The sequence below is a fragment of the Diospyros lotus genome, chromosome 10, assembly GCF_014633365.1.
Source record: "Diospyros lotus cultivar Yz01 chromosome 10, ASM1463336v1, whole genome shotgun sequence".
Taxonomy (NCBI): Eukaryota; Viridiplantae; Streptophyta; class Magnoliopsida; order Ericales; family Ebenaceae; genus Diospyros; species Diospyros lotus.
Window position 1 is genome coordinate 12289665 of NC_068347.1, and position 21644 is coordinate 12311308.

Consider the following 21644-nt stretch of genomic DNA (forward strand, 5'->3'; position numbering starts at 1 on the left):
CTATTGCCTTCCTAAGTTACACCCTTATATTATAATATGTAATTTAATGAATTATGACATATATTACATATTGAGTACTAATATTATTACCGTTATTATTATTATTAAGAAAGTAGGATAATACTAATAATAACACCACATATTATTTATTAATATTGTCTATTACTAGTATTACTTACTTACTTTTACAAAATTAATATTAATTCCCAACCTTCAATTATTATTTAATAGTATAACTTCTATCTAAACATATATATAATTACACATAATTACACAGCACCTATACATTAGTTAAACATATATATATGTGTAATTATATATCTAAACATACATATTATTACACAGCACCTACATGGACACACGGATGATCCCCAACCTTCAATTATTATTTAATAATATAATTTCTATCTAAACATACTTATAATTACACAGCACCTATACACATTATATTATTTATATATATATAACAGCCTTGGACACTTAAACCTCGAGCAACAATTCATCCTAACCTTACCGAATGTATACATATTTTTTTTTTACATATTTAGACGTGCACAACAACCAAGGTCTTGAGTTTATATAGGTTGAGAAGGCACCAAAACCACTGTTTTAAAGAATAAAACCGAGAAGAGAGACCGAATAGTGTCTCAAGCGTGCACTGCTTCTGTATATACGCAATCCCATATATATATATACTTGCAGCAACTGCTACCCTCACTCCATCACCGAGAAGTCTACAACTAAGGAGGACATCGGAGAGACAACAAGAAAGGGGAGAAGAACCTGCATGCCCTCGGCTAGCCCCCTGCTCTCACACGGATATATATATATATATATGGCTATTTCACTGCACAACACACACACTACAAGGGAAAGAAAGGAAAGAAGGGGGAAAATGGAGGCTTGCCTGAACAGCTTGAACCGAAACAAAGGCACGACCACTCTCTCGAACTTCCCTGCAAATCCTCTATTCCTTCTTCGCTTGCTGTTGGGCGCTCAAGTCTCTCTCTCCCACTCTCTGTCTAACTCTCACTGATATGAAGGTTGAGACACTACTTAGTGGGCGCTCCACCACCGCTATCTTCCCGATAAATCTAATAATGTGGCCTGGAAATTCACCCAGCCATGCTTTGAGATACACACACGAACTCACGCACTGCCTCTTTGCTTAAAGCTATTACATATAATACATATAATATTATAATAACTATAAATATTAGCTAATGATAATAATAAGAATAGTTATAATAATAATAATAATAATATTGGGAATAATAATAATATTACTATAATAATAATAGTACTAATTATAATAACAGTAAAATAACAATAAGTAATAATATTAATAATAATACTAATAATAATTATAACAAGAATAATAATAACAGCAATAGCAATACTAGTAGTAATAATAAATAAATAAATAAATCTGGGTCATTACATGGCTAGTCCAAAGCCTTGACAAATGAATTGTGAGAAGACAATCTCAGTTCAAGGTAGGGCTTGGGTATCGAAAATGCAAAGAGTTGCTCATAGCAACACAAAAATGAATGATAAGAAGACCGAGTCAATAGAGATTGTGACTACGGTTCAGTATGTCAAGTGGGTTTGAGGATTCAAAACTCTATGAAAAGGGACAAGTGAATGGGTTGTGTCTTGAGCAACCGCATGGGGACCAAAATTATTATTTGAGGATTGAGGTATCCTTAGGCAAAGAGTTCCTAGGAGTTTTTTAGGTTCAATTATTCATGAGTTTCAAGAAGATGGTTGGAACCAGATATCGCGATCTGATTTTGGATCTTCAGAGATAAATCGGGTTAGGATTCCTGAGGAATTTCCTAAAGATGATTTCAAAGGCCATTGAGGATCTAAAATGAAACTTTAAAATTTTCAAAACAAATCCAACGAGGATTGGAGTACCGTAGGTGACGTGAGTACCTACTTACTCTAGCTGGAAGTAAAGTTATGGATTATTGTCTTGAAGATTGTGCAAATCTTTAGCGTGATTGAGAAAATCAAGTAATGGCAGATGTGCCAAGATAACAAGTCGCAATAGGGGAAGCTGCAGACCTAGATCAATTGGAGATCTGAGATTTTCGATTTTGGAGAATGAAACTCTTGTATGGCTAAACGGTTAATCTAGGTAGCCTGGTAGGAAAATTGGGAGATGTATAGCTGGACAATCTTTAAAATGATGTCAACAAGTTATGAAAATAAGGAGCCTATTGATATAAAGTATAGGCACTTACGGTCAGTGAAAAGTCGTAAGAAAAATGGAAAATACCAAGATATATTCTAGGAAGATTTAATGGGATTATTTCTTAATGATAAAATTGCTAATGATAGCTTGGATGCTTAGCTATGTGTGACTTGATTGAGGACGTGAATTATCAAGTGATAATTAAGAGCTGATATTTTTACCTCGATTTGATGAATTATTAAATAGCTGCAAGAGGCTAAGATATTTTATGATCAATATGCAATCGAGGATAAGACAAGGGAATAAAATGTTAAAGTATCCCAAAACATAATATTAATTCCATATGTTCAAAACAATTACAGGAGATCAAGCCATACAATTACTCAAAAGAAAAAAAGGTCAAACCATAAAACTGATAATAATTGCTAATGCTCAGTGACGACAACGGTTGCCAAACACGACAGGTTCTAGCTCATCGATGTCGTCTGGGAGTGGCATCTGGTACTTCTAGTTTCATCAAGGTACGGTAGAAGAGTAGCCTCTAGGAAACTAAGATAGGGACATCCTCTGGGATGATGGGAAGATCGAAGCTCCAGTTTGGGTTTTAACCAGGTTGTAGGAGAGACCAATCTGGCACAGGTTGGGAATGTGCAAGATAGGTTGCAAGGAGTAAATCCTGCAAATGAGCTCGATAAGCACGCAAATCACTAACCTGTTGTTGAAGAGCAAGAATGTGAGATACACAGCCATAGACGGGATCTTGAAGCCGAGTTAAAGCTTCCATAGTAAGTGAAACGGCTGCCTCTGACTGATCCCTTACTGGAAGCTAATACAAAAGGAAGGAAGCATTGCTGACACCAAAAACTCTATGGATGGTTGAAAAGTCAATAGCTCCTTCCTCATGGCTGAAGTAAGGGGAAAAGAATCACTGTGGGGGGCATTGGGCATGTAAGACTATGCAGACACCTCATCGAGGTTGGGATCTTTGGATAATGCGCTTTGGCATGTTGGATCTGGATTCTGGCTTAGAATTGAACAAATCAGGTATGGGTCAGATCTAATTGGATGGGTCAAACCTAAATCGGGTTGGGTCGGATCGACTCGGATCGGCAGTAATGGCAGAAGCAACGATGGTCGCGGTGGCGGCCGGGGGAAGCTAGGTGGTGGCTGGTGGTAGCGCGATGGAGCAGGTGACGGCAGCGGTGTGACCAGATCTGGCCTGCAGAAGGCAACGACTGGAGGTGATGGCAGCCGATTGCAGCGGTTGGGGACACTGTGCACAGGAGATCGAGGTCGTAGGGGAGTCGGTCAGTGGTGCGTTCGCGGGGTTGATGGAGTTAGCCGGAGGAAGACGTAGTGGAGGCCAAGGAATGGCCGGGCTGTGTGCGAGCAGTGGGCTTTTGCTTAAGAGAAAACTAGATGAAGAAGGAAGAAGAAGAAAGAAGAAGAAGAAGAAGAAGAAGAAGAAGAAGAAGAAGAAGAAGAATGGAAGAAAAGAAAAAGGAAAAAAAAAGAAAAGAAAAAAAAAGAAGAATTTTTATGGAAAAACGTGTTTTATTATTCTAAAGATTTTGGCAAGAAGAAAAAATTATCCGGGCAGCGAAAGTTGTGTTCGGGACTTTCCGAGTATTTATAATCCTGACCCAATGTTTCGAAACATGGAGCAACATAGGGTTCAAAATAAAATTTTTGGGAATCAGGTTTCGAAATAGAATGTTAAGATGTTCCGAAATAAGATGTTTTGGCAAGCTGTTGTCAGAAGGTCGTGATGGGACACTTTGGAATAGTTATGCTTATAATAAGACTCGTGAAAAGAGTCTAATGAGAACGATCTACCATATAAAATGAGAGTTTGTGACAGCTCAAAGGATCGGGTTGCATAATAGTGCAACATGAGCGAATGATTACGTGTAGATTACACTAAGGCACAAAGACAACTACCCAATGTATGACTTGAAGCTGGCAACTAAGGTATGTGCTCTTGAGGTTATAGAGGCACTACCGACACGGTGGGACATTTGATGTGCTCACGAACCATGAGGAGCCTGAAGTATGTGTTCTCACAAAAGGAGCTGGACATGACGCAACAATGATAGATGGAGTTCCTTGAGGGCTACGACTACACTACCTCATATCACCCAGGGCGTGGTAGAGAGATGTCAGACATTTTGAGTAAGAGTATGTCTACTGTGACTGGATGGATAGTTGTGAGTGTCAGTTGTTGGAGGCTTTTAGCCTACTGACTGTGAGTGTAATGCCGAAGGGATCATCTATTTTTATCGCTGGTTTGACGGTTTAGCTGTATTTGGTGAGCAAGATACGGAAGGCATGTGTGATTAAAAAATGAATTTGTCTATAGATTGATGATCATGGCCAACCCAAGGGATCTGATTGTTAAGATGCGAGTTGGCATTCTCAAGTGTCAGGTAGAACATGCATGCCTGAAAGTTTGGGTGACATGTGATTGTCTGTAAAACCACAATAGAAATCCTATGAAAGACATGGCATGCTCGTAGGCATGGGATGTGTGATGAATACAAACTCAGGGTGTTTGCTAAGGATCGAATCGATGTGTGATCAAGGTGTTCAGATAAAAAGGTGACTTTTATCTTAATTACTTGATCGACCAGACGAAAATTTCAAGGACGAAATTTCTTTAAGGAAGGGTGAATGTAATACCCATGAAATTGGAATTATTTGAGAATAAGTGTTTTATTAGAAAAATAAAATTTCGGGGAAGATTGGTATCTAAATAGCCCGAAAAATTGACCAAATCAATTGCAAGGAGTGCCTTAGAGCCAAGATATCTAAGGAAAAAGATTCGACATTGACGATCATCTCGAGAAATATTTTTAGCATCGAGAGAAATTAAATCAGGAACGAATCTCGGTACAGCTAAAATGCAGATGCTATATGAGCTGCAAAATCGAATTGTCGTAGGGGATGTTCGGGAAGTCAACGGAAGCTTAAGGGGGCTTCAATTTTTCATAAGAAACAACCCTTCAATGGTTTCAGGAAGAAATGAAAGGGTTTACCACCAAAACGAAAATTCAGGCCTAAGTGCAGTTTTCTGAAATTTTCAGAGGGAAGTTGAAACGATGTTTTTTCGGAATCTTCAGGGGTCAAATGAAAGTTTTAGGACTTGAGGAACTTAAATGCAATTATGCAAAGTTAAGAAGCTTCGTGAAAATGGGTCAAAGTATAATTTCAAGAAAACCCCAAACAACCACGGCGACCAGCCAATCCCGTCGCTGAATTCGGCCACGGAAGACTCGAGGAAGTGGCTGGGGGGCCTTGGGGGAAGGCCAAGACAAGTTTCTTGGCCAAGAAGTGGCCAAAATCGCATCAAAATTGGGCTAACTTTCGGCCAAAAGTTTGGCCACTGATATAGCAAAGATGGAGTTGCTTTCAGTGGGTTTTAGGGCGATTTGAGGGAGGTAGAGGCTTTAGGAGACTTGGGTTCCGCAATGGCCGAATTGGGAGGAGATTTTGGCTTCAGATCGAGGTTGTTTTTGAATGAATTGAGCGACCAAAATAAGGGTTTTTATTGCCCATGAAGAGTAGATGATTTCTAGAAAATTTGGTGAGTTTTGGTGGCCATTTGAATGGGTTTTGAATGCTAGCCAGAAAACTCGAAAGTTGTCGGAGGCAATCTGTTTATCTGCCATTTGGGCAGATTCCGGCATGTATTTCGGCCACCAAATGGTGCCATAGTAATCGAATCAGTGAGTGCTTCAAGATGATGGAGTCAAAACGAGCATCAAGGCTTGTTGCAGCTGGTCGGCGATGAAGGAATCGCTTAAGAAGAAGACGCGCGTGAGCTGCACGAGCGGATCTCACTCGCAGCCCACGCACCAGCGCGTCCGAACTTCAAAAATTTTGGAAAAAATACCACAAATCCTAGAAAAATGTGATCTAGGTGCTTGTACAAAAAGATTTGGTGTTTAGCTTTTCAATGTCTAGATTTTTGCACCGACCAGCCTCTTTTTTCATGCAAACAAGGGTTTAAGGTAAGTCAAGTAATTTTCCTTTGATGTTCTTAGACTTTAATGAATTGTTGTGGAAAAATATTGGACAAAATAGTTTCGAAGGTATTTATTTGGATTTTTAGAAAGGAAAATGGAAGAAAATGCATAGAAAATGAGGAAATTGATGTTTTGAGATTATTAGTGATTAAATATGATTTATGGGATTGTTTTGCTCGAGATAAAGTGATTAGTGAAACTTTTGAGGGTTGGCACCAAAATCGAGGCCGGGCAAGCAAATCGAGGCAGTGCGGATTTTTTGAGGTACTCCAAACTTCATGCTAAAGGTGTGTGGTTTTGTCTCGAGAACCTATATATGAGATGGTTGCTTCATTATGTATGATATTTATTGAAGTTATGAACATTTTTTCATATTGCATGGAGAGACGTGATTTTTGCATGGCACGATATTATTGGCATATTGATGCTCATGCATGGGATTGGGATGTCACCCTGATAGCGTAGCCATAATTCCCCAAGGGCAAACGATGGAACAACGTTAGGATTATCCTGAAAGTAGGTCAGGATTCTGCCTAGGGTTCCGTGCCGGGCTGGTAGGCCAGGGAAGAGACACTAGGGCATATGATTGCTTATGTTATTGCATCATGTATTCATGTATCATGTTTCTAAACCCTCACTAGAAGATTCATCTTCTAATTGGGTTATGCCCTTGGAACATTCAAACGTTCCAGTTAGGATTTGCAACTATGGCAAGGGGATGATTCATGGCGTGGTCAATGGATTCAGTGAGTTGTTCCGGTATATGCTCCTTCGTGATGATTCAGAATATGTTTTTAGTCATGTTTAAAATATTATACTTTACTGGAGATCATGTATAATTGTTACAATTAAATGTTTTTCTGAGGAATTGTCAGATTGTATCTAAGGTGCTCAATTGTTATCTCTTGATGATAAGTCTCAATGTATTTAAGTATTTGATGATACAATGGTACAGATTTTTCTGTTATGATTAAAGCAAATTCGGTTATGTACCATATCAGGTTTCAATTTTAAGTTTCCTCATTTGTGATGATTACCTATCTTAGCTTATTATTCTTATTTTGGTATGCTGAGAAGGTAAAATGAGATTGTTGGAAAATGATTTATAAAAAAAAAATATCCCCAAAATTCCTAAGTTATTTAACTCTCGGAAAATAGGGACGTTACACAGTAGACGTGGATATTATGATTGATGTGGTAGTGACGTGGCAGCGTGACGAGGCAAAGTTAACGTCTCAGTTAACATCAGTTAAGTTAGGGACTAAAAGTGTATAAAATTATTTTGTCCAAGGATGAATAGTGAGCACAATTTAGTTGATATCCTTAAAGCCATTTTTTTTATTAGTCTAGGGACTAAAAACTGCATTAAGCCATGTTTTTAGTGTCATTAGGATAATTAGTATGGGTGTATTATGTTTTTTAGTTTTGCCCGGGGACGTGCAAAAGCTAAGTGTGAGGGAATTTGATAAGCTCATAATTTTATTTTTTTATTTTCTTGACATTTAATCTATTTAACATGTTTTATGTTGTATCGTACTCATTTGTGAGATTTTTTATGTATAAGATAATAGTGGCAAAGTATAATAAATTATGTTTAAAAATAAAAAATAAAATCATGTAACATCCTGAAAATTTGAGATAAATAATAATTATAAATATCGGTGTTGAGGTCATTAGTGGGTATTTGAAGATTTAAGAAAAAATAATAATTTATGTTGTTTTGTGGAAATAGAAAATTAAGGGTAATTAATTAAATTATTTAGAAATAATTATGGAATTAATTGGGTAAATTTCTAAAAATTTGGGGTGTTAGTGGAATAAGTGAAAGTGGAAGTTAGGGTGAGTGTGTAATTAATGAAAATTTTGGGTGCTAAAATGTAAATTCTAGAAGTGGTTGAGAGTTATTTTAAAATTAACTTAGTATATTTATATGTTGAGGATGGTGGCTAGCCTGGTGGTCGCGCATGAGGTAGGCTTGGGCTAGGTCATGAATTCGATTCACTAGGGGCTCCGTGGGTTGGGGGAAGAAGAAATTATTTTGGGCAGCAAGGGGCAGCCAAAATGGCGTCGTTTCGGGGCGTTAGTGCTAGCCAATTCGCGACCACATGGCGCGCTTTCAGCCTCCAATTTTCTTTCACGAGAAGCCTTCGTTCTGCTTCATTTTTAAGGCTTATTTCGGTCATTTTTTAAGCTGAAAGCAGAGAGGAAATAAAAGGAAGAAGATGGCAAGCGGAAATGGGAAAGTTGGGAGAAATTCAAGATTAATTAAGGTGTAATTGAGGTTTAATTAGCCAGGTAAGTAGAGAAATATGTGTTAAACATTCTGTACGGTTGGAATTTAATTTTGGGTCCGATTTTATTAATTATGGGAGTTTATGTTAATTTGCAGCGTGTATTAATTTGATGGCATACGAGCGTGGAAACACTGTAATCTGCTAAAACGAGGCAAACTCCCTTCTACCTTTGTGAACTCCTTCATTTTATGAACCCCACGCATTCCCTTAATTCATTTCAGTTTCACATATTAATTATACGAATCGAGGATTTTATTAGCATGAATTAATTTAAATTAAATATGAGACTCGTTGGGGTTTTATTTGTTGTGTGCCTACGGGGGTTTGTACCGCCCCCATTCCTTTCGAAATAATGTTGAACCCAACTTCGAGACTAGGTTCCTAGATGTGCGGGTTTGATTATGGATTTCTTGGGTGTGAGTAGGGTAGAGCCTATTGAGTAGTAGGGAAGGGGTCGACTGTTTGGTAACGTTGGAGTATACTATTGTACGGCCCTGAAGTGGACCGTCGGGCGAACACTCCTAGTTACTAACTGTTGACCGATGTCGGGCATTCCTGACTAGCTCTGCCATTATGTGATTTACTGCATGATTCGATATGTTATACTACCATTCATGATTTGATATACATATGGGTACGGGATGCATGTTGGGTTATTCATTTATTGAGTATGCTTGGACACAGACATTCTAGCATGGTTAGATTGCATCTGGTAAGGGCAAATGCATCACGTGTGGTTTATTATGTGGGCGGAGCATGGCCTGATGCCTGGATGTATGGGCGTTGGTGTATCACGTTGATGTTCACTACGCTAATGCATTTTTATATGCATTGCATGGTTACCGACAGTTCACAGTCCTCAGACGGGAGGACTATTCCGAGGGAGCCTATGGCTCGGCTATTATGCAACTCAGAGTGTCAAGAGGACCGACGCGAGCATTAGGGTGATGGGAGCACTGACCCAGGACGGCACGCACAGGTTTGTTGGAGGTATATGTGTTTCCTTTCAGGGCAGCGGCAGGTTGGTATGGGACTTGGGTGCCGTGTGTCTTATGTGGGCCCCAAAAACTGATACGTGCTTTTATTTATGCTTTTATACTGTGTTGGGTGTAACGCCCCACTTTCCAATTACACAAAGAAGCATTAAAATATTAATTTTATGTTAATAATGACCTCGGGCGTTATTGGAAACCCTTACCAACGGAAGCATTGGATCGAACCTGAAAGCTTAACCAAAGCTAGATAAGGGGGTTTCCACTAGATTTCATTTCCAAGTATAAGAAATGCTCATGACTTCCAACATTCCAAAAATGACTCAACACATCATTATAGGTACAGATGTAAGACACCCACATACACACACCTCTTACAACCCTGAGTACCGTAGCTGTTATTCACAATACATTACTTAGGTTACAAGGGCATATAATGAAACCAAAATCCCAAAGCTAGCAAAGCTGCACCTCCTTGCCCACGCTTTGATCTAGAACCTGAAACATTTGATACTTTTGATAAAGCTAGGACGTTGAATGTCCCAGGGATATAAAATACCCAAGTTAGATAATTACATCTAAGTGAGTGAATCAGAAAAGGAAAGGTATGTACGTGCAAATGCAATAATGCTATTATGAAATCCACCCCTGTGGTAGCAATGTCAGGGTGTTACAATCACCCCCGCAGTCATCATAGTCACCCCTTGGCTCATTGTAAGAGCACGAGTTCTTCCATGATGGCCCAACAACTAGCCACAGTCACCAAGACAAACATGATATGTGACAAAGTAGAAAGAATATGTATAGCAAAGGGAAAATATGACGTGTAAGCCACAAAGGCATGTTATGCAAGCCAACATCCACACACAAGTGAAGCAACAAATGCTCAAAGTGTCACAAAACATGCAAGAATCACTCACCTTGATCGTTTCCCCTTCGATAGCACTATTCACAGCCCGATTTCAAGCACTAAAGGTTGTTTCTACAGAAATCACGCATTTCAATGAACCAAACCTTAAATATTTTTACATGGGGTTGTAAATAATTAAAATATAAGAATTATGGTGAAAATTTTAAGTCAAACGGAGGTCGGATGCGCCCTCACGCTCCTCTAGAAGAGTGGCCACGCGCCGTCTTCCTCCTTGTTACGGATTCTGCAACTAAAAATTAAAAATGCTATAACTTGCTCATTTGTTATTCGATTCACTCTCCATTTGAACCTACGGACTCCCCTTTTCGTTCTCTACGACCCCATGGAAATAGAATCAACGTACCTCTTCGATTTTCTTGCTGTTTCGGCTTATTTCGGATGAGATGTCTCCACCCTTCCTCTTCCTTACTTTCTTTGATTCTTTCTCCTCTTGTTTTGCTTAGTGTACTCACCACACTTGTTATACTTCACTCCCACGTAGGTCTCCCCCCCTTTATATAAGCTTTCAAAGCATCCATATCTCTAGATATTACTTTCCTCTTAAGTTACACATTTTTCTCCTCAAGCTATCATTACTACATTATCCCTTAGCATTTAAGTTACCCCCTTTTTTCTTCCCAAGTCGTCATTACAGCCCTTGAATTATCCCTTTGGATTACCTTTAATTTCCATTTCCTTCCAATCCCAAGCCTCCAAATTACACCTCCACGTGACTTTTAGGATAAGAATCTATTATAACAATTTTCTCTCTTTTCCAAGGCCAATATTATTCTTCCCAGTCATGCCACCTTAAGACTTTTGGGGAAAAGTTCATTATTATAATCATTCCCTTATTACGTTAATGCTCTGAATCAAAATACCATTCATTTTGCTACTATAATTTCCATTACAACATCCAAGCTTTATATCAAGTTCTGGGGTATTACATTGGGCATCTCATGGTTTGTGTGTGCTTAGGGGTTGGTGTTCTAGGGAGGGTTTATTGGATATGTTCAACCTACAACCTTCCTTTCTTTATGCTTGCTGAGTCTCTCAACTCACTTTGCTTTCCATCATTCCAAGTAGTGGTAGTGTGGGTCAAGGGCAAGAGAGACAACCTTTAGCGACAGAGTCGGTATAGTGTATAGGCAGTTCGGTCAATCTTCATCATTCCCCCGTCAGCCCTAGTTGACTCTGATATTTGAGAGGGATTAACTCTCTTATTTTTTACTATGTCAGGTCTTTCCTCGTGTATCATGTATGTCGGCACAGGAGTCTGCATTCATTTATTTATCATGTGACCGTTGTGTTAGAGGAGTACCCGTAGTGCATGCATGTGTATAACTTAGATTCCACTGCATTAATTCTTTTATATGCATGCCAGGGTAGTTCTTATCTTGTGTTTCGTTCTTTCTCCTTCCGTAAGTGCTCTCATTCAGGTAGTCCGGGTGGTTGGGATATCCCGATGGGGGTGCTTACATTGTTGGTATCTGAGCATAGTTTGAGTTTGTTTTGGGGGACGAGTTCTTATACACCAAGGTTGTCAGTTAGCTTTAGGGAGGTCTAGGTGAATCGAGTAGGGTTAAGCTGCGTCAAGTTGAGTTTTACTGGTTCGTGTGAGAGACTGTGTCCCAATTTATATTCGTGTAATGGTGATCAGTGCACGTTAGGATGGGACCGCAAGTGGTATGAATGGGATTTATTTAGGACTTGTGCCTACCCTAGCTGTTTGGGTAAGAGGTTGGTCTAACCTTAATATATTTTCCTGATACTTGGTGCTGTATGCAGATTTTGAGTATCCTAATGGAACCTGGAGGACCAGATCCCGATGTTCCCCTACCCAATCAGGATGACCTCCCAACATTGGATCATTTATAGTGTCGGTAGGAACAGGAGTTTGCTTCTGCATGGGGAGGCGGGTAAGACGAAGAGGAATACCTAGTGAGTTATATGTATCGGCTTGACGAGTTGTTTCAAGAGACGATCCACGAGACCCTTTGAGGATTGTCAAAGAGACAAGTTATGTTTGCCAGTGAGCACATGAATGACATGTGGAGGCAGCTGACTGAAGTAATGATGAATGATATAAGCCTTCGTTCCCATTATGATACTTTTGCCAGGGCTGTGAGGCAACAAGCTGCCATTTGGGAGCCTTACTAGGGACCGGTACAGGACGTGCCTAGGATTGGAGCATTATCTGGCACCCAGTCAATCCAAGCCACCGTGAGAGGACCATCACAGCCACTGGAGGGACCTGTTGAACCCAGCTCTAGCGTAGCTAGCAATGAAGACTTAGCTTACCTGGTAGATGAAGTTATCTTGGTTGCTAGGGGTGATGAGTGGAGTTCTAGTTAGTGTGATTATTAGGGGGCTGTAATGTAAATGTATGGTTGTAAATTATGAGTTTTGTGAGGATGGGAATTGTGTGAGAAACACCATGTACAATGTTTGAAGGTATTATGTAATGAGATGTATTTAGTAAATTTATGAGCCTTGGGATCCTTAGGTTGCTATTAGCAAAGAGTATCCTAGTGACCTGATGTGATGAATAGTATGAACCTGAAAAGTCACAGATTTAGCCTGCGATGGACATTTGGTTGCGAACCGTTTTTGCTAAGATCGAGTGGACCGAACACCTGACTTGTGGTGGATTTATTGGGTCCCTAACCATTGTCTATTGGTGATGCGGATTAGGGATAACACATACCTCGTTTGAGGGAAGTGATTAAGGGAACTTTTAAAGCTACATTTAGGGCGCACGTTGTTCATGAGAAGGGCGTGTATGGTTAGATTCTTTCCCTGGTTGTGAATGAGCGAGGGATACTCCTGACTTCCTTGAAGATTTACCCGAGAGGTTGCCTTAGTAAGGGATTGACCCTGCAATTGAATCGGGCAACCTTGAGGCATAAATGTTCTTCCTCCCGAGCAGATGATTTTCTGGGCTAACTCTGAGGTGTCTTCTAACGATTGTTTGTCGTACTCGTACGACCGCTATAAGTTTGTGGCCATGCCATTTGGGCTAATCGACGCCTTCGCACTATTTATGGATTAGTCGGGACCAGCGACAGAGATAGAGGTCTAGAGCTCCCTTGGTCTCACCAAGTGTTGCTGACACCCTATAAAAGGCATGCGTTAATTTCATGAGAGATGAGGTCGTGATAGAATATGAGCGGGAGATCCATGATTTGATTTTGCCAGGAGTGGTACGGAAAGGTCCCACATGGTGGGAATGTGCTATAGGAGTCCGATGGTAAATGGAAGATATGTAGGTACCGAGATGTGTGCATGGCGTACTAAGATGGAAAACTGAAGGTTGGATAATGCGGTAGCTTGGGTGTAGTTAACAGTTAAACTGTCTATACATATTCGGATGAGAGATACGTAATGTGATGGGGTGTGAAGGCAAATTGAGGTTCTAAGGGGTTTGCATTCCTTGAAGGTTAGGGCATCAACCCTAGGTTTAATCGAATCTGGGTGGATAACTCGGAACACCAATACGAAGTCCCAAGTTCTAGATGGAGCTTAACAGATAAAGCTCTAAACCAAATGTATTTATGATAAGTTTGACCCCAAAAGAGATCTATGATGGGAATTGACTGAAGGACTACTATAGAATTGTGGACTTAGAGTTTACAATGGTTATGCTGCTAGGAGATTTGGCATCACTACCTAGATAAGGTATAGGTGTTTAGTTCTCACAGGTGGAGCGGAGTACAAGCGACGCCGCGGTTGGAGTGACGAAGGACTAAGGCTGTGAGATTCTATAATAAAACAAATGTGATAGTAAACGTTTTAAGCCTCCGTGGAGCATCTGTGATAAAGTGAATTAGAAATAAGGAAACCCCTCTAAGATTGTTGTTGCGGGAGATACCTGGGCGTATGGCAAGGACCGAAGTTAGTTGTATGTCTAAGTAACTATGGGGTTACAGAAATAGAGGGTAACCTAGGGTAACATTAAGTACGTCGTAATGGAAACTAGGACCATATAGATTCTTCTGTAAGGATAGTGGTTGCTATGAGTAGGCTCGGTATTAATTGCGGTCCACTCACCCTAAGGTCGGTTGTTAACCGATTGAGGAGATGAGACTCCTCCAGGTGTTGGTCAAGTGGTACATCGATGAAAACATGAGATGGCCTGGTATGCCAGTTAAAAGAATGCTTAACCCACATCTTTAAGGTACTTTTCACTTTTGGGGAGACCTATGAGATGCCTTGGGGATTAGAACAATTATTGATACAGTGTGGTGCTTTCAGTCGAGCAGGCTACAGAGCAAATAACACTAGTTCTAAAGATCGTGTTTCAGCTAACTTACAAAATTTTCGAGGAGGTTAGGGCTAGTATTTAGCGATCAAGATGAGGTTTTTCAAATTAGCTATTTGGAGTTAAGATCAGCAGCAGGACAAGACTGAGGGTTGGTGGTCACTGAATAAGTCATAAGAGGAACTAACAATTGGGTTTGTCGATTCCTTTAGGGGGGAGATTTGGTGACATTTTAGATATCAAGATGTATTAAGTGGAGAACATTTATTCCTTGATATTCCTGATTAAATGACTACCCATATTTATTGACGGGACCTTGAGCATACGCGGCAAATTGTGGGAGAAAGTACTGCCAAGAAAATGCTATGTACCTGGTTAAGCATCAGTTGGAAAAAGTCAGACTAAAGGATATTGTTGTTAAATTCTTGATTGAGTATGCGGTATCGTTTCCATGTTCTTATGCTTCATAGGTACATGGCAAGTCCCGGTCACATTACCGAGTAATAGCCTCTTGTCATGCAAGAGGATGGCTCCACTCCTGTCACTACCGATTGTATTTGAAGTTAATTGCATTTGCATTGAGTTTGTGCTACGGATCAGATTATCATTGGGATTGAATACCTCTGAATTTTGAGTTTGCCTTTAGGTTGATATATGGTCGAGATAGTATTAAACGGAAGTGTGATGAGAATGAGAGATAGCTTTGGGGAACGGTTGGATTATTATATTATAATAGGAGAACCTTGTTGTTGTATGTAATACGGTTGATGATGTTCCTTAAGCTGATTGAGGTATTAGTGGTCATAACGTGGTCCAATTGAGGTGATGGATTGGGGAGATGTGCTAATGTATTAAGTCAAGTACGATACGTAGTAGACTCGGACTTGTGGGAATACTGAAAAATGATGATATGGAATGTTTTGGAGAGTGTGGAATGTTGTCATGGGAATTACGGATTTATTTTGTTGAAATAGAGTTAAATGCGAGTTTAATAAGTCTAATTCTTTGGAATAGGTGTGTCTCCTTGATTGGCTTGAGCTAACCAACGAGAATTTCGAGGACAAAATTCCATTAAGGGGGGGCGACTGTAACATCCCAAAAATTGGAGATAAATAATAATTATAAATATCAATGTTAAGGTCATTAGTGGGTATTTGAATATTTAAGGAAAAATAATACTTTATGTTGTTTTGTGGAAATAGGAAATTAAGGGTAATTAATTAAATTATTGGAAAATAATTATGAAAATAATGATGGAAATAATTGGGTAAATTTATGGAAATTTGGGGTGTTAGTGGAATAAGTGAAAATGGAAGTTAGGGTGTGTGTAATTAATGAACATTATGGGTGCTAAAATGTAAATTCCGGAAGTGGTTGAGAGTTACTTTAAAATTAACTTAGTGCATTTATATGTTGAGGATGGTGGCTAGCCTGGTGGTCACGTGCGACGGAAGCTTGGGCCAGGTCACGGGTTCGATTCGCTGGGGGCTCCATGTGTTGGGGGAAGAAGAAATTATTTTGGACAGCAAGGGGCAGCCAAAACGGTACAGTTTCGAGGCGTCAGTGCTAGCCAATTTGCAGCCACGTGGCGCGCTCTCAGCCGCCTATTTTCTTGCATGAGAAGCCTCCGTTCTACTTTGTTTTTAAGGCCGATTTAGGCCATTTTTGAAGCAGAAAATAGAGAGGAAATAAAGGGAAGAAGATGGTAAGTGGAAATGGGAAAGTTGGGAGAAATTCAGGGTTAATCAAAGTGTAATTGAGGTTTAATTACCCATGTAAGTAGAGAAATATGTGTTAAACATTCTGTATGGTTGGAATTTAATTTTGGGTCCAATTCTATTAATTATGGGAGTTTATGTTAATTTGCAGCTTGTATTAATTTGGTGGCATACAAGTGTGGAAACGCTGTAATCTGCTAAAACGAGGCAAACTCTCTTCTACCTTTGTGAACTCCTTCCATTTTGTAAACCCTTCCCTTAATTCGTTTCGGTTTCGCATATTAATTATACAAATCAAGGATTTTATTAGCATGAATTATTTAAATTAAATATGAGACTCGTTGGGGTTTTATTTGTTGTGTGCCTACGGGGATTTGTACCGCCCCCATTCCTTTCGAAATAATGCTAAACCCAACTTAGGGACTAGGTTCCTAGATGTGCGATTTTGATTATAGATTTCTTAGGTGTGAGTAAACTAGAGCCTATCGAGTAGTGGGGCAGGGGTTGGCTGTTTGGTGACATTGGAGTAGACTATTATACGGACCTAAAGTAGATCGTCAGGCGGACACTCCTAGTCACTGACCGTTGACCGGTGCCGGGCACTGCTGACTAGCTCTGTCATTATGTAATTTACTGCATGATTCGATATGTTGTATTACTATTCATGATTTGATATGCACATGGGTACAGGATGCATGTTCGGTTATTCATTTATTGAGTATGCTTGGACACGGACATTCTAGCATGGTTAGATTGCATCTGGCACGAGCATATGCATCGCATATGGTTTACTATGTGGGCGGAGCATGGCTTGATGCCTGAATGTATGGGTACCAGTGTATCACGTTGATGCTCACTACACCAATGCATTTTTATGTGTATTGCATGGTTACCGACAGTTCATAGTTCTCAAACGGGAGGACCGTTTCCAGGAAGCCTACGGCTCAGCTATTCTACAACTCGGGTGTCTGGAGGACCAGCACGAGCATTTGGCTGACAGGAGCACTGACCCGGGACGGCGCACACAAGTTTGTTGGAGGTATATGTGTTGCCTTTCAGGGCAACGGCAAGTGATAGGATTTAATTGTATGCATATTTTTGTCTACTTTTCATTTTAATCTTGTACTATTTTTCCCACAAAAAATGTGTGTTTACATAGATTTTACATCATTTTAATCTCTTTTTATATTAACCCAAAAAAGGATGTTATTTCGAAGATTTGGGCATAAAAAGAAAAAAAAAGGATATTATAAAAGTAATTTCAAAATTAATATTTTAAATTAATATTATAATAAAAATAAAAAATATGTATTATAAATAATTAATATTATAATATAATTAAAGTTATATAATTAATAGTATATTAAATATTATATTTTATTATATCATATATTACATATTATATATTGTATTATATATATGTTATATTATTAGACATGGCCAAAATTGAACCGGACCGGCGGTTCGAACCGGAACCGGACCGAACGACGAACGGGCGAAATTCGGTCCGGTTCCGGTTCAAGGTTCCGGAGAACCAGAACCGCCGGTTCCGCGGAACCGGACCGTTGCCCCCCCCCTCCCCTCCCCCGTGCCCCCCCCCCCCCCCCGTGCGGCCGTGCCCCCCCTCCCCCAACGGTCCAAAATTGGACCGTTGGCCCCCCCCCAACGGTCCAAAATTGGACCGTTGGCTGCCACCCCCAGCCAATTTTATTTTTTTTTTTTAAAATTTTATAATTCCTATCTATATATACCCCTCCCTCCCCCACTCATTTTTCACACTTTCTCTCTCTCTCTCTCTCTCTCTCTCTCTCTCTCTCAAGTCTCAAGCTATTATTCTCTCAATTTTGTCTCTCATTTAATATTTTAATTTCAATTTCTTCAATCTTCTCATTTTGTTATTTATCAATTTATTCAATTATATTGTTAATTATTTATTACTTGTTACTATATTATTTTATCATTATTATATTTTTTTATTATCATACTTTTTTCAAAAAAATGGCAAGTGAAGGTAGAAATGTTGAAAATGTTGAGTTTGAAGCTCAAAATTTTCAAACACAAGAGAGTGAAACTCAACAAAAGGGAGGTGGAAAAATTTCTACTTCTGATATTTTTAATATTCATTTCAATTATATGAAGCATATGTTATTGCTCCTAGTAGTGAAGAATCATTTTCATCCATGGCTCCGCATTCCTCTTCCTCCCAACCAATGAAATGGGGTCATAAATTTTTAGATCAAAGGAGGAAAAAACCTAGATCGAGCTCACATTCGGAGCTCGAAACTTATCTAACCACAGTTTTTGAGTTTGGTGATGATACAGGTTTAAATTTTAAAATTTTGGAGTGGTGGAAAAGGCACAAGGAGACATTTCCAACTCTTGCAATTATTGCAAGTCAACTTCTTGCAGTTCCAGCTTCAACTGTAGCCGTTGAACAAACATTCAGTAGTGGAGGCAACATTTTGGACGAAAGAAGATCAAGATTGGCTCCAGAATCATTAGAAGCTCAAGTTTGCCTCGATGATTGGGAAAGAGCTAACATGCGACGTCAAGAAGAACTTATCCATTCATCATCATCTGACGAATGGGTTAATGATGGTTCAACAACGGCGACTTCCGACTCCAATGAAGATGCGTAGGATCCAAGTCCATATTTTATTTTTTTTCACATTTGTAAAAATTAATTACTTGTATTACATTTTTGTTGTAATTATTTTTTAATGAAATTAAGTCTAATTCTATTTTTTATTTTTTATTTTTCACATTTGTAAAAATTAATTACTTGTATTACATACTTGTTTAGTTGTTTTAATTATTTTTAATGAAATTATTACTTATATTTCTTCAATTTTTAGTAGTGTTTTTTTATTAAAAATATGGTTGAGAATATTTATATTTACAATTACATTTAACAATTAAAAATCAAAACCAAACCGAACCGAACAACGGAACAAGGACCAAAATTGAATACAACAATATTTAAAAAAAATTAAAAAAATTCGGTTTGAACCGGAACCGGAACCGTTGACCGAACCGGCTCAAACCGTTGACCGAACCGGTCCAAACCGTTGACCGAACCGGCACGAACCGGAACCGGAACCGAACCGTCCCAAACCGCCCTTGGGCGGTTCGATTCAGGTTCAAAGATTTCTTGAACCGGAACCGGCGGTTCATGAACCGGAACCGACGGTTCATGAACCGTGGCCATGTCTATATATTATATTACTTACGAAGTGAACCAGCGTGAATGTGGAGTTAAGGGAGTTGCATTTTAAATATAATAATATAAGTTCGAAGGGGAGATAGATTAGGGTGTGGAGAGGTTGGAGTTCATTATGTATATATAAGGAATCAGAGGAGGAGGAAGGGGAGAGTGGCCGTGCATCATAGATATATATACATATAATAAGAGAAGGGAACAAGGGCTGGCGGCACGGCAGTGAAGGAAATTGAAGAATGGATTTGGACGCAACTGGAGTGGCGCACGGGAAGCCAAGCCTCACACACAGTGAAGGCCGCATGATCAATTACAGCGGTGCAGGGACCTTCGTCTTTGCCATTCTTCATTCAGTTTTGTTTGTATTTTATTAATTTTATTTAACTAGGGCTTGTGATGAAACTTGTTATGAATTCTTGATTTTTATTGATTGAGTTTTTTATTGTGATTTTAATTATTTATTACTTATTCTTAATATAATTGAGTGATTTAACTATCATTTAATTGATCTTGTATTATGATTTGAAACTAAAAGGTAATTTTCATAACAGGTTGAAGTAATAAATTTCATAAGATAAATAATTGATAAGAGATTTGATACTTAAATCTTATGAGGGATAATGAATTGGAACTTAACAATGAATTTCGATTTGTTATAACTATTGAAAAATATGTTTATTGTTAACAAATTGAGATTTAATTAAGTTAGTAAATCTTGGGAAAGAAGCTAACCAATTTAGATATTCACCCCTATTGAATTGATAGAAACCCAATTGATTAAAAATTAAGATGGATTAATAAGTGGATTCGAAACACCTTAGTTGCCTCCATTTTATCCAAGTTAAGTTGTTTTTAAATTAATTTCAATTCTTATTAGTTTAATCTATTCAAATTCATCTTTTTTTATAGTCTAAATAATATTAAAGTTAATCTAATTTGGGTATTTAATCCAATCCTCATGGGATCGACACTCTACTCATTCATTATATCACTTGCGCGATTCGTACGCTTGTAAATTAGCCTAACAAGTTTTTGGCGTCGTTGTCAGGGATTGGTATTAATATCAATACTAATTAACTTGAATATTAGTTTAGACATTAATTGTTTTTAGTTGTTTGTTTTCATTTTTGTGTTCTCTTTTATTGCATTTTTATTTGAATTTTTGAGTGTTCAATAATAATAATAATAAATATAAAAAAATCAAATTTTTAACCGTTGTGATATTCTATTTCTTCTTTGTAGGTCACATTGGAATCTCAACAAAACATGGGAGACGAAATTGTGGAGCAAAAAAATGGGCAAGCTAGAGCTTTAAGGAAGTAAGCTATGCCTTCCAGCATCACCAGACCAACCATAGGGGCAAATAATTTTGAGATCAAGCCAACTATTATTCAAATGATTCAAATCTCTATTTAGTTTAGTGGGTTATCGAACGATGACCCCAATGCTCACATGGCTAATTTTTTGGAGATTTGTAATACTTTTAAGCAAAATGGTGTCTCTAATGATGTAGTTAAACTTAGGCTATATCCTTTTTCATTAAGAGATAAAGCTAAGTATTGGTTGAACTCTTTGCCTGCAGGGTCCATTACAACATGGGATGATTTGGCACAGAAATTACTTAATAAATTCTTTCCACCTGCGAAAACTACAAAAATAAGGAATGATATAACCAATTTCATGCAGGCAGGCGTGGAGAATTTATATGAAGCATGAGAGCGGTTTAAAGAGTTGTTAAGAAAATGTCCTCTTCATGGGCTTCCAAAGTGGTTAGTGGAACATTTTATAATGGTTTAAATCATAACACCAGGATTACTATTGATGCAACTGCAAGAGGAGCTTTAATGGGAAAAGAGACTAATGAAGCTTATAACCTTCTTGAAAAGATGGCCAACAACAGCTATCAATGGTCATCTGAAAGATCTATGCCAAGAAGAATAGCTGGAGTACATGAGATTGATGCGATGACAGCATTGAATGCAAAGGTAGATAATCTTTTTAAGAAAATTGATCAGTTGAATATTAAG

General features: G+C 38.6%; 1 non-coding gene across 1 annotated transcript; it reads right to left on the reverse strand.

Annotated features, from left to right (window-relative positions):
* Positions 1-21270: 21270 nt before the first annotated feature.
* On the reverse strand, positions 21271-21377 carry LOC127812386 (small nucleolar RNA R71). Its single transcript, XR_008025890.1, has one exon. It is a non-coding gene; the product is annotated as a small nucleolar RNA R71 (small nucleolar RNA).
* Between the last annotated feature and the right edge of the window lie 267 nt (positions 21378-21644).